Source organism: Marmota flaviventris, chromosome 2 (assembly GCF_047511675.1).
Source record: "Marmota flaviventris isolate mMarFla1 chromosome 2, mMarFla1.hap1, whole genome shotgun sequence".
Taxonomy (NCBI): domain Eukaryota; kingdom Metazoa; phylum Chordata; class Mammalia; order Rodentia; family Sciuridae; genus Marmota; species Marmota flaviventris.
The window spans coordinates 90,375,395-90,392,580 of record NC_092499.1 but is presented as its reverse complement, the minus strand read 5'-3'; the positions used below and the strand labels follow the sequence as shown (position 1 = coordinate 90,392,580).

Below are 17,186 nucleotides of genomic sequence, written 5' to 3'. Positions count from 1 at the left end.
AAATAAAATAAAAAATATTTGTCCATCTACAACTTAAATAAATAAATGTCAGTCAATAGCTAAAAAATATTAAATCTAGCGATTTCACTTCTTATTTATTATCATGTCCAGATATGTGAACATCTACATAAAGAAACTAAACAAGGAAGCAGGCATGGTGGCACATGCCTGTAATCCCAGTGGCGGAGACTAAATGTAAGGATGGCCCTAGGATTTAGCCTTACCAACTCCATTTTAAAACTCCAGTTTGAAACCTGCAATCTCACCACTGGCACCTACAAAGCCCTCCAGTATGGCCCTTAGGCACAAACAAGTCATTTCTCCCCACCTTGATAAACTCAGAGTGAAGTCTCTGTCATGCTGTCCCATAAGAGGGAAAGGCAAGAAAATCAGGGTGGGGACCAACAGACCAGATGCAAATGCGAATTCCGGTGGCAGCTGATAGGGATTGAAAGAATGGTCAGAAGCCCAAAAATTTAGTATAAATGATGGAGCAAATGAACAGACATTCATCCAGCTGACACTGATGCCCTCACGCTGGAGAGTCTGAGAGGACCTAGACTGACATCTAAACTCTTCTCATCCACGTGATCCTCTGAGTTGTTCTCTCTGCTCTCAAACTCTACAGCAGCCTCTTGACTCTGGTTGAGAAAAGGACTTCTTCCTATGACCCTATCCTCAACTGGCTCTCAGCTGCACCCCAGGAGAAGCCTGCCTTGGTTCCTGATCTGATCACCACAGTCTGAATGAGTGGGCGTGTGCTGGACTTAGAACCTAAGGCTTGATTTTTTTTTTAAAGAGAGAGTGAGAGGAGAGAGAGAGAGAGAATTTTTAATCTTTATTTTTTTTAGTTTTTGGCGGACACAACATCTTTGTTTGTATGTGGTGCTGAGGATCGAACCCGGGCCACATGCATGCCAGGCGAGCGCGCTACCGCTTGAGCCACATCCCCAGCCCAGCTTGAGATATTTGATCTGACACTTGAGCTTAGCAAGCAGAGGGAATGTCTGTCATGAGCCTGTCATGATTAAGTATGTTTGCAGTGCTTAGAATTAATCTAGAATTATTGGCTGTGAATTGATTGTGTTTACTGCAATGCCTAGCTTTAAGGACTGTCATTTTATTAAGAACCTATAGGAAAAAAAAAAAAAAAAGAACCTATAGAGTGCAATTGTATTGAATGATTTGAGTGAATAAAGCATTGAAAAGGGCAGAAGCACGTGGACTGCATAAGTCGCACCTTTTGCCCATGGTGACACGGAAGCAGGAAGACCACAAATTCAAAGCCAGCCTTGGCAATTTATCCAGGACCTAAGCAATTTAGTGAGACCTGTCTCAAAAATAAAACAAGCTGCTGGGCTTGGTGATACATGCCCATAATCCCAGCAGTTTGGGAGGCTGAAACAGAAAGATTGAGAGTTCAAAGCCAGCCTCAGCAACAGGGAGGCACTAAGCAACTCAGTGAGAACCCGTCTCTAGTAGAATACAAAAATTGGGCTGGGGATGTGGCTAAGTGATTGGGTGTACCTGAGTTCAATCCCTGGTACCCCCAAAATAAATAAATAAATAAATAAAACTGAGGATGTGGCTCAGTGGCTAATTGTCCCTTGGTTCAATCCCTGGGACAAAAAAAAAAAAAAAGCAAGAAACAAGGAATGTCAATAATAATAGAGAACACCTGGAAAACACCCCATTGGAGGGCATTTACATAATGTTTATATAAATCACTGGAATGACCTAAAGAATACAACCATATAAGACAAAGGTATACACACAAATGAGAAGAGTTCTAAAACATATTAAGTTGAAAAAGCAAAATCTTGGTATCTCCATTCAGAAATATTTTTTACAAATATTTCTTTTTTAGAGAGAGAGAGAACTTTTTTAATATTTATTTTTCAGTTTTCGGTGGATATAACATCTTTATTTTATTTTTTTAATGTAGTGTTGAGGATCGAACCCAGCGCCCCGCGCATGCCAGGCAAGAGCATTACTGCTTGAGCCACATCCCCATTCCTATTTCTTTTAATATATATGTATATTTGTGTTCCCCCCCAATTTTGTAAAATTGGGAAAAATATATATGCATATTTATAAAAAAGTCAAAACAAGTTGTTACCAGCAATATTGATAAGAGGAGAGAAAGAAGAGGAAGAAAATGTGGGTACAAACCATGAAAGAAAATTTTCCTTTTCTTTTTTTTTTTTAACCATAAAAATAATATATTAGGCTGGGGTTGTGCCTCAGTGGTAGAGCACTCACCTAGAACATGTGAGGCACTGGGTTCGATCACAAGAAGGTATAGAGAATTAAGTAAAAATAAATAAATAAAATCTATTGTGTTCATTTACAACTAAAAAAGAATTTAAAATAATAATAATAATAAATTAACTTTTATAACTTTATTGTTGTTGATTTTTTTTTTTTTTTTTTTTTTTTTTGGTGCTGGGTATCGAACTCAGGGCCTTGTGCTTACAAGGCAAGCACTCTACCAAGTGAGCTATATCCCCAGCCCTTGTTGTTGATTTTTGCAGTGCTGGGATGCTAGGCAAGGGACCTAGAATGGTAGGCCCTTTTTGCAGGGCCTGGGACACACTAGGCAATTGCTCTACAACTGAATTATATCCCAGCCCCACTTTTATATTTTAAATATAAAATTAAAATAATTTAAATATGATTCTCCCTCAATCAGAAATATTCCAGAAAAAAAAGATGATAATCAAGTGGTATGAGACAAACAAGACCAAGGGTTAGCACAAGAAGGTATAGAGAATTAAGTAATATTAAGCTCATTTTCTGAATCACCCATCTGCTGGAGACTTCTCAAAAAAATGTTGAAAATGTCATGAAGTATGAAAGTTAAATTGCATTTAATTATATATTTGACAAATCACCTTTACTGAAAAGAACAACATTCACTGAAATTAGACACCTAGGGTACAGCATTTACCTCTCCCTACATATATGTGACTACCTCAAAGGAAGGTAGTACTCCATGATCCAATAAAAAAAAATTACAGAAAATAGAATTTCAGCTACAGGCACATACGTAGCTATTGAATCATCAGTTGAGCTAAGCAACATTCCAACCCACTTGCGTGGGCTCATACTGTGCTACACTGAAATCAGACATAAAAACAAAGTGAATGTCATATTATTTCTTCATTGTATCTGCATGCTTGATATTGATTAAATTTAAAAGAAGATACTCTGAAAATAATCAACTACTTTATGAGATTTATATACATGTGAATATGAATACTTTGGAATAATAATAGATAGTGAAAAGCCAGAACTTTTACTCTATGAAAATATGATAAAAGTGGGAATATATCATAAGATTGTCACTTTTTGATTTACTGTTGTCACCAACAAGAAAGCAAGACTTACCAGCTCTCTGCTACCTAATAGTTTGTTCATCTATAATCAATTTAAGGGAAAACTATGATTTTCAAATATTTGTGTCTGGGATTTAATCTTTAAAATACAGTATATCTGGGCTGGGGATGTGGCTCAAGCGGTAGTGCGCTCACCTGGCATGCGTGCGGCCCAGGTTCGATCCTCAACACCACATACAAACAAAGATGTGTCCGCCGAAAACTAAAAAATAAATATTAAAAAAAAATTCTCTCTCTCTCTCTCTCCCCCCTCTCTCTAAAAATAAATAAATACATAAAATACAGTATATCACAAAAAGTAATTGTTTTGGGGGTTTTTTTTGTTTGTTTGTTTTTAATTTAGTCAAGGGGCTCAATGATAGAACACTTGCCTAGCATGCACCAGACCCTGGGTTCAATCCCAGGCACCACAAAAAAAAAAAAAAAAAGTACTGAAATTATCTTTAATATTTTATTATACTATCATTATGATTTGGTTCTAAAAATACCCCCCCCCCAAAGAAACTCATGTGTAAGGTAGCACAGCAATGTTTAAAGGAAAAAAGACTGGATTATGGGAGTTACAACTTTATCAGTGGATTCTTCCATTTCATTAATAATCTGAAGAAATTACTGGTGGTAACTCAGGCAGAGGGGAATGACTGGAAGAAGTAGGTAAATGAGGGCATGGCCTGGGGCCAGCCCTATCCCTGGCTCTTTGCTTTCTGTTTCCCTGCAGCCATGAGCTGAGAGCTTTTCTCTGCCATGCCCTTTTGCAATAATGTTCTTTTTCATCTCAGGCCCACAACAACTGAGTCAGCTGATCACAAACTGAGCCACTGAAACTAGAAGCCCAAAATAGAATAAACTTTTCCTTCTCTAGGTTGTTCTTCTCAGGTATTTTGGTCAGAGGGAAAAAAAAAAAAAAAAAGCTGACTAACACCAGGTATGGTGGGACATGCCTGTAATTCCAGCAGTTTGGGAGGCTGAGTCAGGAGGATCAAGAGTCCAAAGTCAGCCTCAGCAATATGGAGGTGCTTAGCAACTCAGTGAGACCCTGTCTCTAAATAATGGGACTGTGGCACAGTGGCAGAGTGATTGCCTCACATATGTGAGGCACTGGGTTCAATCCTCAGCATCACATAAAAATAAATAAGTAAAATAAATAAGTAAAAATATTATGTCCATCTATAATTAAAAAATTATTTTAAAAAAATACAAAATAGGGCTGGGGATGTAGCTTAGTGGTTTTGAGTCCCTGAGTTAAATCCCCACAATCAGAAGGGGAAAAAAAAAAAAAGCTCCCTAACAAAGGGATGAACATACATTTGCATTTAACATGCTCCTTTTGTTTATTTATTTAGGTACTGGGGACTGAACCTAGGGATACTTTACCACTGAGCTACATCCCCACTGGTTTTTTGTTTTGTTTTTTATTTTTTTAGTTGTTGATGGACCTTCATTTATTCATTTATATGTGGTGCTAAGAACTGAACTCAGTGCCTCACACTTGCTAGGTAAGTATTCTACCACTGAGCTACAACCCCAGTGCCATTCCCCCAGTAATTTTTATTTTTTTGCGACAGGATCTAGCTAAATTGCTGATGACTTCACTGATTTGTTGAGGCTGGCCTTGAATCTGCAATCCTCCTGTCTCAGCCTCCTAAATTGCTGGGATTACAGGCATACATTATACCCAGCTTGAAGGTAATTTTTTACAACAAAAACTATATAAATTCAGCACTACTTCAAAGTAATTAGACATGAAGCACTTATTTACTCAGGTCTGTATAGCAAATAAGAGAATTCAGAAGTATGAAAAATTACCAATCTCAAAAAATTTTTAATAAAAAATATGAAACTACAGTCCAGCATGGTGGTGCATGCCTGTAATCCTATCAGTTTGGGAAATTGAGGCAAGAGATTCTTGAGTTCAAAGCCAGACTCAGCAATTTAGCAAGGTCCTAAGCAAATCTGCAAGACTCCATCTCAAATAAAATATAAAAAAGGGCTGGGATGTTGCTCAGTGGTTAAGCACCTCTGGGTTCAATCCCCAATACCAAAAAAGAAATATGAGCTACACATATTAAAAAAAAAAAAAAAAAACTAAAGAAACATCACATATAGTATAAATGAAGTGATAAATCAAATGAACAGACAATACTATCAGAGTTCAAAGACAGGTAAAACAAAGACTGAATAGAATCACCAGAAAAATAGTGAGTATAATCCTGGAGAAATGTTCTCAACCAGTGCCAACTATTATCAATATAAGACTCCTCTGAGCTGTCATCAAACATAAATCACTATGTGGATCACCATGATAAGTTAAACAAGCATGGTTCTTACCTCAAAATATTTATCATCAAAGGGATATAGAATAAATACCAATTAAAAATTATAGTTCATCACCATGGGGACTCATAAGTACTGGTAATAATTCTCTTTCTCTGGCTTTTCTTTCTTTCTTTCTTCCTTTTTTTTTTTTTTTTTTGGTGTGGGGGGGTGGGTGTGTGTGTTTGTCAGAGATGGCATCCAGGGCCTCATGTATGCTTAGGCAAGAGGCAAGAGCTGTACTACAGAGCTATAACTCCCAGCCTAATAATTCTCTTTCTTGATCCAAGTGTTGGATCAAGATATAATGTATTACTTTGCAAAAACTCATTAAACTATACATATAACATGTACACCTTCATATTTATATGTGTGTATATATACATACATATACATACACACACACACACACACAATACTATAGTAAAACGGTATTTTTTTTTTAATCCAGGTACAGTGGTGCATACCAATAATCCCAGCTACTCTGGAGGGTGAGGCAGGAGGATCACAATCTCAAGACCAGCCTCAGCAACTTCAGTGAGATCCTGTCTCAAAATAAAAAATAAAAACAGCTGGGGATGTAGCTCAGTGGTAGAGCATACCCTGGTTCAAGCTCCAACACACAAAAAAAGATTCTACCTCCAGTCCTAATCATTCTCTCACAAGGGTCAATTAATTATCTATCTCCTACAGCCTACTAAATATCACATCAGGACTTCCCATCCTTATCTCAGACTCTCTTTCCTTCAAAAATCAAAATTCCTGGGTTAGGGACATAACTCAAGAGCACTTGTCTAGCATGTGTAAGAAAGTTATCAAAATTCAGACTTTTCCTTTCTTTTTTATTTTTCATTTTTCTTTTCCTAATCTTTCTTTCAGTGTTTGTTTTTTGAGACAGGCATTAAGTTGCCCAGACTGGTCTCAAACTCCAGAATGCAAAGTAGCCTCCTGTCTCCACCTCTGGAATAGCTGGAACTACATTACATGTTGGTGTCCCTGACTCCTCCATACTCTTCTATTTGGGTCAATGGCACATATATCCAGGCTGAAAACCTTAGATTCAGAGAACCTCTCCAACTCAGGTGATTTATCAAGTCCTATTTCAAATCCAGTAATGCCAGGTATCTTTCTAGGTGTCAAGAATATAAATGACAAAGTTCCTTCTCTCATGAAATTGAAATTCAAAAGGACAGTGACAAATAAATCCATTTTTTAAACCAAGCTAATGATTATATACTATAATGATAGCAAAACAATGAATGAATCAGTAAGAGAAGTTGCTTAAGGACTAGTGATCAGGGAAAACTAAGCAGATTTAAACTAAGAACTGAATGGTAGAAAGGAACCAAACTTGGAAAAGAATATCCAGGTAAAGAGAAGGTAGATGCAAAGGCACTGAAGTCAAGACAAACAGCCCATTCTGTGAAATGACTCAGTCAATGTGGCTAAAATGTACAGAATGAGAGCAAAGATGACAGGAAAGGAGCTGGGGCTGGGGCTCATTGGCAGAGCACTTACTTGCCTTGTACATGTGAGGCACTAGGTTCAATCCTCAGCACCACATAAAAATAAATCAACAAAATAAAGATATTATGTCCATGTATAACTAAAAAAATTTTTTTTAAATATGACAGGAGATAAGGCTGCAGAGGTAGGTAAAAGTCAAATCTTGTAGCATGTTGTAAGCCACAGTGGAAGTCTGCATCTTACAAGTCACATTTTAAGCATCTTATCTCTAGGCTCTCACTTCCACTATCACTTCTAACTTCCATTCTTAATTCCCCACTAGATCATCATAACAATCACCTAAGCATTCTCTATAATTTTAGCCTCTTCTAATTTCAAAACATTTTCATCATACAAGACCAAATATTTTTTAAATATTTATTTTTTAGTTATATTTGGATACAATATCTTTTTTTAAAATTTTTTAAAGATTTTTTTAAGATAGACACAATATCTTTACTTTATTTATTTATTTATTTTTAATGTGGTGCTGAAGATCAAACCCAGTGCCTCACATGTGCGAAGCAAGTGCTCTACCACTAAGCTATAACCCCAGCCCCTGGATACAATATCTTTATTTATTTATTTGTTTGTTTGTTTATATTTTTTTTACTGTGGTGCTGAGGATCAAACCCAGGGCCTCACACGTGCTAGACGAGCATTCCACCACTGAGCCACAACCCCAGCCCCAAGATCAAATATTTTTAAAAACCACTGCTTTGAACTACTCTAATGCTCAAATACTGTCAATGCAGGCTGAGTGCAGTGACACATACCTATGATCTCAGCAACTCAGGATGCTAAGGAAAGAGAATAGCAAATTCAAAGACAAACTGGGCAACTTAGCAAGACCTTGTCTCAAAATAAAAAATAAAAGAACTGGGGATGTAGCTCAGTGGCAGAGCACTCTTGAGTTCAATCTCCAATAAGAAGAAGAAAAAAGAAAAAGAAAAGGAAAATATAAAGAAATTGAGTATACTTTTGCATAGAAATATAATTTGGAAAAATCTGCTCTTTTCAAATCTATTATTTCAAATAGCAACAATATTGATATAATTATCTTAAATTCTTAGTGGCAATATAAAATGCTAGTTTGCAAGAATGCATATTTAAGATAAAAAGGCAGTTACAACATTTTTAAAAGAACTGAAAAGTAACCTGAAGTGTTGAAAAACTTGCATTTTGAAATTTTAAATACAGTTAACAACTTAGAAAACATTGTGATTGACACTAACAAATGCATAATCCTGGTGAGGGATCACCTTGGTGAAGGAGGACATTCTAAGGCCTCTCCAAACTCAGTGAATGCAACTGGAAACCAGATCTTACAAAACTCCAAACCTCCACTTTAGGCTCAGGGATATGGGAAAATCCCATTTCCACTCCATAAACCCTAAAGTCAAAAACCCAAATTTTTGTCTTGGATGTCCAGATTTCACAGCAGAGGAATACCCACACATGGATTAAAGGCACTGTGTTCTATGTAGTGAGAACACATAGAACACAGGAACAACTATTTACTGAATGCTTACTATTAATGCAAAGCATTGATTTTAGCACTTTACATTATTTATCTCACTAATCCTCAAAACAAACCAAAAGAAGATATAGGATAAGAAAAGGATAAGAAAAAGTTAAGTGAATTTAAGTAACTTATAGGAGGCACAGAACCAGAAATGTGTTGAGGGGATTGGTTTAAACAAAGGATCAAGAATCAGAAAAGCAAAAGAATTCTCAAAAGGAACTTTAAAGACAGAAATAAGGCCATCAAAACTTCTGAAAAGAAATATTATCTCCAACCTAGGGTTCGTGGATGATGAAATAACAGGTCCATGTCATTACTACTAGCACAGGGTACTTAACTCAATGGTAGAGCACTTGCCTTGCATATAGAAAGCCCTGATTTTGTTCTCTAGTACCAAAAAATAAACAATACATGAATAAATGTGAAAGAATAAAACATTTGGATACAATATAGGAGTAATGTACTCTCTGTATATGTCATTTATCATATCAAAGGGCCAAATCAATAATATCTTATTGAACCTAGAAATGTAAAAGAGAAAATGGACAACTTTTAAATCAATTTAAAATGCTGAAAACCGATATAAGGTAAGACTGCACATAACTTTGAGAACATAATTATGGGCTTAAGAAATGCAAAGTCCTTGATATATACTATAGCACTTTGCACTTACTAATACACTGCTTATTAAGATTAAATTCCTTTTTAATCTTATGTTTCAGTTCCTCAACTAAATTTATACAGCCTCATGTACAGGGAAACATATCTTTTTCTTTTTTAAAGCCACTCATACCTCATACAATGCCCATATATGGTTGGTGCTCAATACATGCTTAATATTGAATGACAAAATAATCAACCCTACTTTAGGCTCACAGACTGAAACCCTCACACCTACATTCACACCATTAAGCCTCCCTCTACACAACAATTTAAAGGACATTCCTGGGGTGAGTACTGCTGAATCTACTTGGATTTATTACATTAGGTTCCTTTTCCAGCAAAGAGCTCAAAGTACATGCATAATGTTAAAATAGAATTCTTGACTACTGAGAAGGTGGGTGGCAAAGTGGGCAAGTGAAAGAAGAATCTATTATAATAGTTTGCTTCCAAAGAATAAGCATTATTCAGCTCTACAGATTAAAACACTCCTAACATGTCTCATTCTGACATCATTTCATTAAACTTTGTTCTGGCTAACTTAAATCAAAATGAATATCACTAAAACCAAAAACTTGCCATAATAAAAAGATCCTAAAAATCTCAGCTAATAATTCATAAACTGTATAAGATCTAGTTTTAATTTATTCTTTTGCCAAATCAAAACTTGTAAACTTTTTAAGCATTATGATTAAGCATCTACCACATGCCAAGCACTGGGAAACAAATAAAAAGACAATCAAAATACCAACTCATTTTATATTTTGCTATAAATAAAAGTACAAACAACAGCTCTGAGAAGTACCATGCAGTGAGGGATGGACTGACTTCTACCTATTAAAAGTAGAAGTTACAAAGCAAATGTAAGGGGGACACTGAAGACTGAACAGAAGTTTGAGGCAAAAAGCCGGAAGAGGGAGGCAAACAAAGCAATAAAAGAGCAGAGCAGGGCAGGGCTTGTAGGTCAGTGGTAGAGTGTTTTCCTAGCCTAGGTGAGGCACTGGGTTTGATCCTCAGCACTACATAAAAACAAACAAATAAAGGTTAAATTCTTAAAAAAGAGTAGAGCACTATGGGCACAGCAAGATTGATAAAGAACCAGATGTAAAGCAGAATCAGATGATGGGTCTAATATGCAAAACTGCAAAAGTTTGGAGTTTATGACCTCAGATAATGGAGGAAAAAAAAATAGATGGCACCAAAACAGGCTGGTAGACCAATGGTACAGAATAGAGGACACAGAGACTAACCTACAAAATTACAACTACCTTATATTAGACAAAGGTGCTAAAAGCATGCAATGGAGAAAGGATAGCATCTTCAACAAATGGTGCTAGGAAAACTGGATATCCATATGCAACAAAATGAAATTGAATCCCTTCTCTCCCGTGCACAAAAGTTAACTCAAAATGGATCAAGGACCTAGGAATTAAACCAGAGACTCTGCATCTAATAGAAGAAAAAGTAGGCCCTAATCTTCATCGTGTAGATTAGGCCCGAACTTCCTTAATAAGACTCCTATAGCGTAAGAATTAAAACCAAGAATCAATAAATGGAATGGAATCAAACTAAAAAGTTTCTTCTCAGCAAAAGAAACAATCTGTGAGGTGACCAGAGAGCCTACATCCTGGGAGTAAATTTTTACCTCTCACATATCAGACAGAACACTAATCTCTAGGGTATATAAAGAACTCAAAAAGATAAGCACTGAAAAAACAAATAACCCAATCAATAAATTGGCCAAGGACCTGAACAGACACTTCTCAGAAGAGGATATACAATCAGTCAATAAATACAAAAAAAGCTCACCATCTCTAGCAATCAGAGAAATGCAAATTAAAACTACTCTATGATACCATCTCACTCCAGTAAGAATGGCAGCCATTATGAAGTCAAACAACAAGTGCTGGCGAAGATGGGGGGTTGTGGGGAGATACACTCATACATTGCTGGTAGGACTGCAAATTGATGCAGCCAATTTGGAAAGCAGTATGGAGATTCCTTGGAAAGCTGGGAATGGAACCACCATTTAACCCAGCTACTCCACTTCTCGGACTATACCCAAAAGACCTAAAAATAGCATACTACAGGGACACAGCCACATCAATGTTTTTAGCAGCACAAATCACAATAGCTAGACTGTGGAACCAACCTAGATGCCCTTCAATGGATGAATGGATAAAAAAAAATGTGGCATATATATACATTGGAATATTACTCAGCACTAAAAAAATAACAAGATCATGGCATTTGCAGGGAAATGGATGGCATTAGAGCAGATTTTGCTAAGTGAAGTTAGCCAATCCCTAAAAAAACGAATGCGGAATGTCTTCTCTGATATAAGGGGGGTGACTCAAAATGGGGTAAGGAGGAAGAGCATGAGAAGAAGATTATCACTAAATAAGGAAGAGAGGTGGGAGGGAAAGGGAGGGAGCAGGGGAATTGCACGGAAGATGGAAGGAGACCCTCATCGTTTTACAGATTACATGTATGATGAAGTAAGGAAAAAGAAAAAAAAAGAAGTGTGTCACATTAGATTGGGTAGAGAGAAGCTATGGGAGGGGAGGGGAGGGAAGGGGAAGAGGGAAAGGAAGGACAGCAGAATAAAATAGACATTATTATTGCTGTACGTATATACTTGACTACATGACCAATGTGATTCTACAACTTGTACACTCAGAAAAATGAGAAATTATACCCCATCTAATTCAAATGTATGATATGTCAAGATCATTGTACTGTCATGTGTATCTAATTAAAACAAATTTTAAAAAAAGAAAAAAAATAGAAAGCATCAGGCAGAAAAGTGACAACCTGGGAATTCAGTTAGTAGGAAGGGCATATCTCAAGGACATCATTTAATAGTGCACCATTAGATGTTACTCAGTATACAGTGTGTTAATGCCAATACAAAAAAGAAATCTAAATATAGTATAATTTACTCCCCTCCCTGATTTTGATTTCCACAGTCTCAGGGCTCAGCCATTGACCCTCTTTATTTACTGGATGACCTTATCAGCTCCACATAAAGACCATCTACATATCAATGACCCAAGCATATATTCACAATCCTGACCTTAATCCTGGAATCCAGACCTGAACAGTCCACTGCATACTCCTCTAATCCTAGATAAGTAGTAGGCATCTCAAACTCAAAATACCCAACTAAACTCTCCTCTAAACTAGCTCCTTCCAGTCTTCTCTATAAATGTCATCAATTGTTCCAGCTAAAAACCTTGGAATCATCTTTGATTCCTCTTGCTTTCCACAACTCAACTCTCAGCAACCACTTCTCACTACCATTACTACCTGCTTAGTCCAAACCATAATATCTCAACATATTATTCCAGTGACTTTTTTTAAATTGAGGATTCAATCTAGGGATACTATACAACTGAGCCACAAAATCAGTCCTTTAAATTTTATATTTTAAGACAGAGTCTCACTAAGTTGCCCAGGCTAGCCTTGCATTCCTCCTGCCTCAGTCTCCCAAATCTCTTGAGATTACAGGTATGCACCACTGAACCTAGCCAATCACCTGGCCAAAGACAAATTCTCAAATGCACATATTTGCAAACTTACTAATTAGTACCTTAACAAAAAAAGAGAAGTTCCTAAATCCAAGAATATAACGGTTTTTTAATGCTTTCAATAAGTATAGTCAAGTCAGGTGTGGTGGCCTGTAATCCCAGTTACTCAGGAGACTGAGGCAGAAGAATGGCAAATTTGAGGCCAGACTAGGCAACATAACAAGATCCTGTTTCCTAAAAAAAAAAAAAAATTCTGGATGTAGCTTAGTGGTACAGCGCTGGTCTGACAAGTAGAATACCCTGGGTTCAATCCTCAGTAACAAAAACAAAAATAAAGCCAGGTGCGGTGATGCACGCCTGTAATCCCAGAGACCCAGGAGGCTGTGACAGGAGGATCACCAAGTTCAAAGCCAGCCTCAGCAAAAGCAAGGCGCTAAGCAACTCAGTGAGACTCTGTCTCTAAATAAAATACAAAATAGGATTCATGATGTGGCTCAGTGGCCTAGTGCCCCTGAGTGCAATCCCCCATATCAAAAAATAAATAAATAACAAATAAATAAAAACAAAAAACAATTATGTTCTGATGGAAATAGTCACCAAGAGTAATGTATGAATGCCAATTATCAGATATTATGATTTCATATTACACCTATAACAATCTGCCAGACTAGGGGAAAGTGTTGTTTTGTATTACTTATGTGAAAAATAAAGTATTTTTATCTTTATTCATTATTTTTATTTTGTGTGACTACCTACTCATGTCTTTTGCCTATCATATATTAAGATCATTAACCTAGGTCCAAAACCTGATTCAACTTTTTCCCACAATTTGCTAGGCTTTGCTCATCACTGTATTCTCTACACCTAAAAAAATTGTCTAGCACACAGTATGCACTGAATAAATATATTAAATGAATGGTGAGTGAGTAAATGAGTTTGGTTTTTGTTTGTTTGATCTCACTAAGTTGACTAGGCTGGCCTGAAATTCTCCATCCTCATGCCTCTGCGTTTCCAAGTGGCTGGGATTAGAGGCACCTGCTTCCATGCCATTAATAAATTTATCTTTTGGGGCTGGGGTTGTAGCTCAGTGGTAGAGTGCTTGCCTAGCATGCATGAGCCACTGGGTTCGATCCTTAGCACCACATAAAAACAAAATAATGTGTCCACCTAAAATTAAAGATATATAAATAAATAAATGTTTTTTTTTAATAAATAAATTTATCTTTTAACTTTATGGTGTTTCTGCCAATTTGAGTCAATTTTAAAATTCCATCAATCTTTGCCTTTGTGGATTCTGCTTTTTGTAGACATGCTTCAAATGACTCATCCTATTTCAACACTAGAAAACTGTTCACCCATTTTTTTCAAAGTTGCAACTTCCTGATCTCAAATTTTATATTTAAATACTTAACTCACCTAGATTTTATTTAAATTTTAAGGTAAGAATAACATTTTTTAAAAAATGATTAGCAAAGTATTCCAACATAATATTTTTCCACTGATATGAAATGCCACCTAATACTAAATAACCTTATGTTTCTAGATTTATTATTTTGTTCCACTGCTGTCTACTCAAATCACCACTTGCACTTTGATTATTATAGCTAACTGTATATCACCAAGACAAGCCCACCTACTTTATCTTTCCAAATTGTTTTTACTTTATTGGTACATTCTTTTTCTTTTTATCTTTATTTTTATTTCTTTATTTTTATGTGGTGCTGAGGATTAAACCCAGGGCCTCACCAGTTCAAGGAAGCACTCTACCACTGAGCTACCACCCCAGCCCCTATAGGTGCATTCTTTCAAATGAATTTTAGAATCATTTTGTCAACTTTTTAAAAGGAAATCTAAAGCATGGCGCAGTGGCATACACCTGTGATCCCAGGGGCTTGGTTGCGGGTGGGAGGGGCTGAGGCAGAAAGATCATGAATTCAAAGCCAGCCTCAGCAAAAGTGAGGACCTAAGTAACTCAGACTCTGTCTCTAAATAAAATACAAAACAGGACTAGGTATGTGGCTCCGTGGTTGAGTGGCCCTGAGTTCAATCCCACATAACCAAAAAAAAAATTCTACCTGGGCCCAGACATGCACACTTATAATCCCAGCAACTCCAGAGGCTGACTCAGGAGGCTCTAAAATTGGAGCACAGACTCAGCAACTCAACAAGGCTCTCAGAACATAAAGAATAAAATGAATGGGGATGTACTGGTTCAATCCAGTACAAAAAACTAAAAGAAGGAAGGAAAAATTGGTTCTCTTCCCACAAAATTCAAAGGCTCTTAAAGATAAATCAAAGGGTACTATAAAATATATAAGCAGTGATATAGAAAATATATTTATGTTTACTTCCTTTCTCCCAAGGTCTTGACACTCGGGGAAAACAAAGAGCTAGTGCGGGAAGCAGAGACTTTTAATGAAGAATATTAAAGGTTTGCAGTACAAAAACTCAAAATTTTTTCAAAGACTGACCCACCAAGTGAAAAGACGACTCCTAGGGTCTTCTAGTCAACTTTACAGGACATTAGTGAGTCCTTCAAATTAAATATTCCCCATCTCCACCGTTATGACAATAATGGATATCCTTTCTTTCCAGAAAGCATACAGAATCTAGATGTCTAAAAGACTATTTCCCCAGAGGTAGTAGACAGGAACATTGTATAAATGGAATTGATAAAGACGGATATGCCCAGAATATAATCATTTATCTACACCAAGTTTCGCACAGCACTGTTATTGGGAGTTTGAATGATTGCTTGTCATTTTTTCTTTGAGGGTAGGAATTGTCTCATAATAATTTGTTTATGACTTCTTCATTGTTTTGGATCAAACTCAGGGCCTCCCTCACAAATTCTAAACAAGCACTCTGTCACTGAGCTCCATCCCCACCACGCCATTGTTAACATTTCTTTTTTAATCTACAGATAACTGAGAGTAGGTAGTCATGGACCTTATTTATTTAGGCTCTTAAAAACTAATCACCTCTAAAAAGCTAAAATATAAATAAGGTTATAAAACCAGCCAAAGGCCTGGAACCCCAAGTCTCTTAAATCCCACATCAGGGCTCATTACACCACACCGCACAGCTTCTCTCCATGCTTGCCACGCTTCGAAGTGGGAGGGGTAAAAGCAGGCCATCTGGCCTCTGCACAGACTCTGGGAAATCACTGGACGCAGCAGTAGAAGGCACGTGACTTACCACGCCCCTTACCCCCCCACTCCTTCCCCGCGCCAGCAGCACGCGCTGCCAACCTCGTCATGTGACCTTCACGCGGCCCCAGCGCTGCCCCTGCTAGGCGACTCTTTCCAGCAGCCATTTTGCCGAGAACTTGTCATCCGCGCTCACAGCGGGGCAAGAGGGCACGAAACACCGTGCCCACATAATACAGGCTGCACACGCGCTTCGAAGGAGCGCTTAGAACGTCAGGGCTGGGTCCAACCTCACCGAACACGTCGCACCCCGGGGCGCTGAGAAAAGCTGTGGGTGCGCCTCGGACTGCAATTGGCTGTGGTGCGCACGTGACACCAGCCCCCCCACTCTCGCCGTCCCCGCTGCCCCTGAAAACACCCACGAGAGACTCTTAACACCTCGCACTAAGTACACGCCACCGGGCGCGTGGGAACAGATGGAACGCGTGGCAAGCAAGGCGCCTGCGCGTACCTGCCGGGGCAGACAGTAGCCAGCCCACGCGTCGCTCCACTCCCGAGTCCGGGGATCCTCGCGCTGCCGGACCACCCGGCTAGCCATTGGCTAGCAGGTCTGGTCACGTGCAACTTTCAGATCCGCCCCTAACCGCTAATCACCTGGCACCGTGCTCGAAGCGGCACCGAAAGTCGTTCGCACGCGGAAAGGGAGAATAGTTAAGAGTACCTCCTTTTCTACCTTTATGGGAGTACATCCATAAAGACAAAATTAGAAATCAGCGTTGGGAAACTAAGTAAGCTCACACATACCGGCTTAACTTCGCGCACCCCTCCAGGAGCTGTGAACCATCGCCCTTGGGCGCTCCCCGATGCACGCCGGGATGCGTCTGGCGCCCTTCAGTGTGCTGCAGAGCATGCCGGGAAAGCCACCTCTCCCGATTTCCTGGCTCTTGCCTCTCGGGCGGTAGTTCTGTGTCCCTTTGAGAGCCAGGTCCTTGGACTCCGAATGAGAGGGTTTGGGTAATTATGGGAGTGTGACAGTATACCTGACACTTTCAGTCCCTCCTCCATCATTTGTTTGATCCGTGTGATCTTGGGGAAAATGCTTAAC

General features: G+C 38.2%; 1 protein-coding gene across 20 annotated transcripts in view; it reads right to left on the bottom strand.

The window, feature by feature from the left end:
• The window catches only part of Mga (MAX dimerization protein MGA), a 129,516-nt gene extending 112,559 nt beyond the window's left edge, over window positions 1–16,957 (bottom strand). For 18 of the 20 annotated variants that reach the window (XR_011706659.1, XM_071608102.1, XM_071608111.1 and 15 more), the window contains exon 1: window positions 16,886–16,957. The gene's annotated coding sequence lies outside the window, so the exon portion shown is untranslated. Of the gene's footprint in view, window positions 1–16,183; window positions 16,203–16,592; window positions 16,667–16,885 lie in introns of those variants that run through there. The other 2 variants (XM_071608104.1, XM_071608105.1) reach the window with 2 other exon arrangements.
• Window positions 16,958–17,186: the final 229 nt, after the last annotated feature.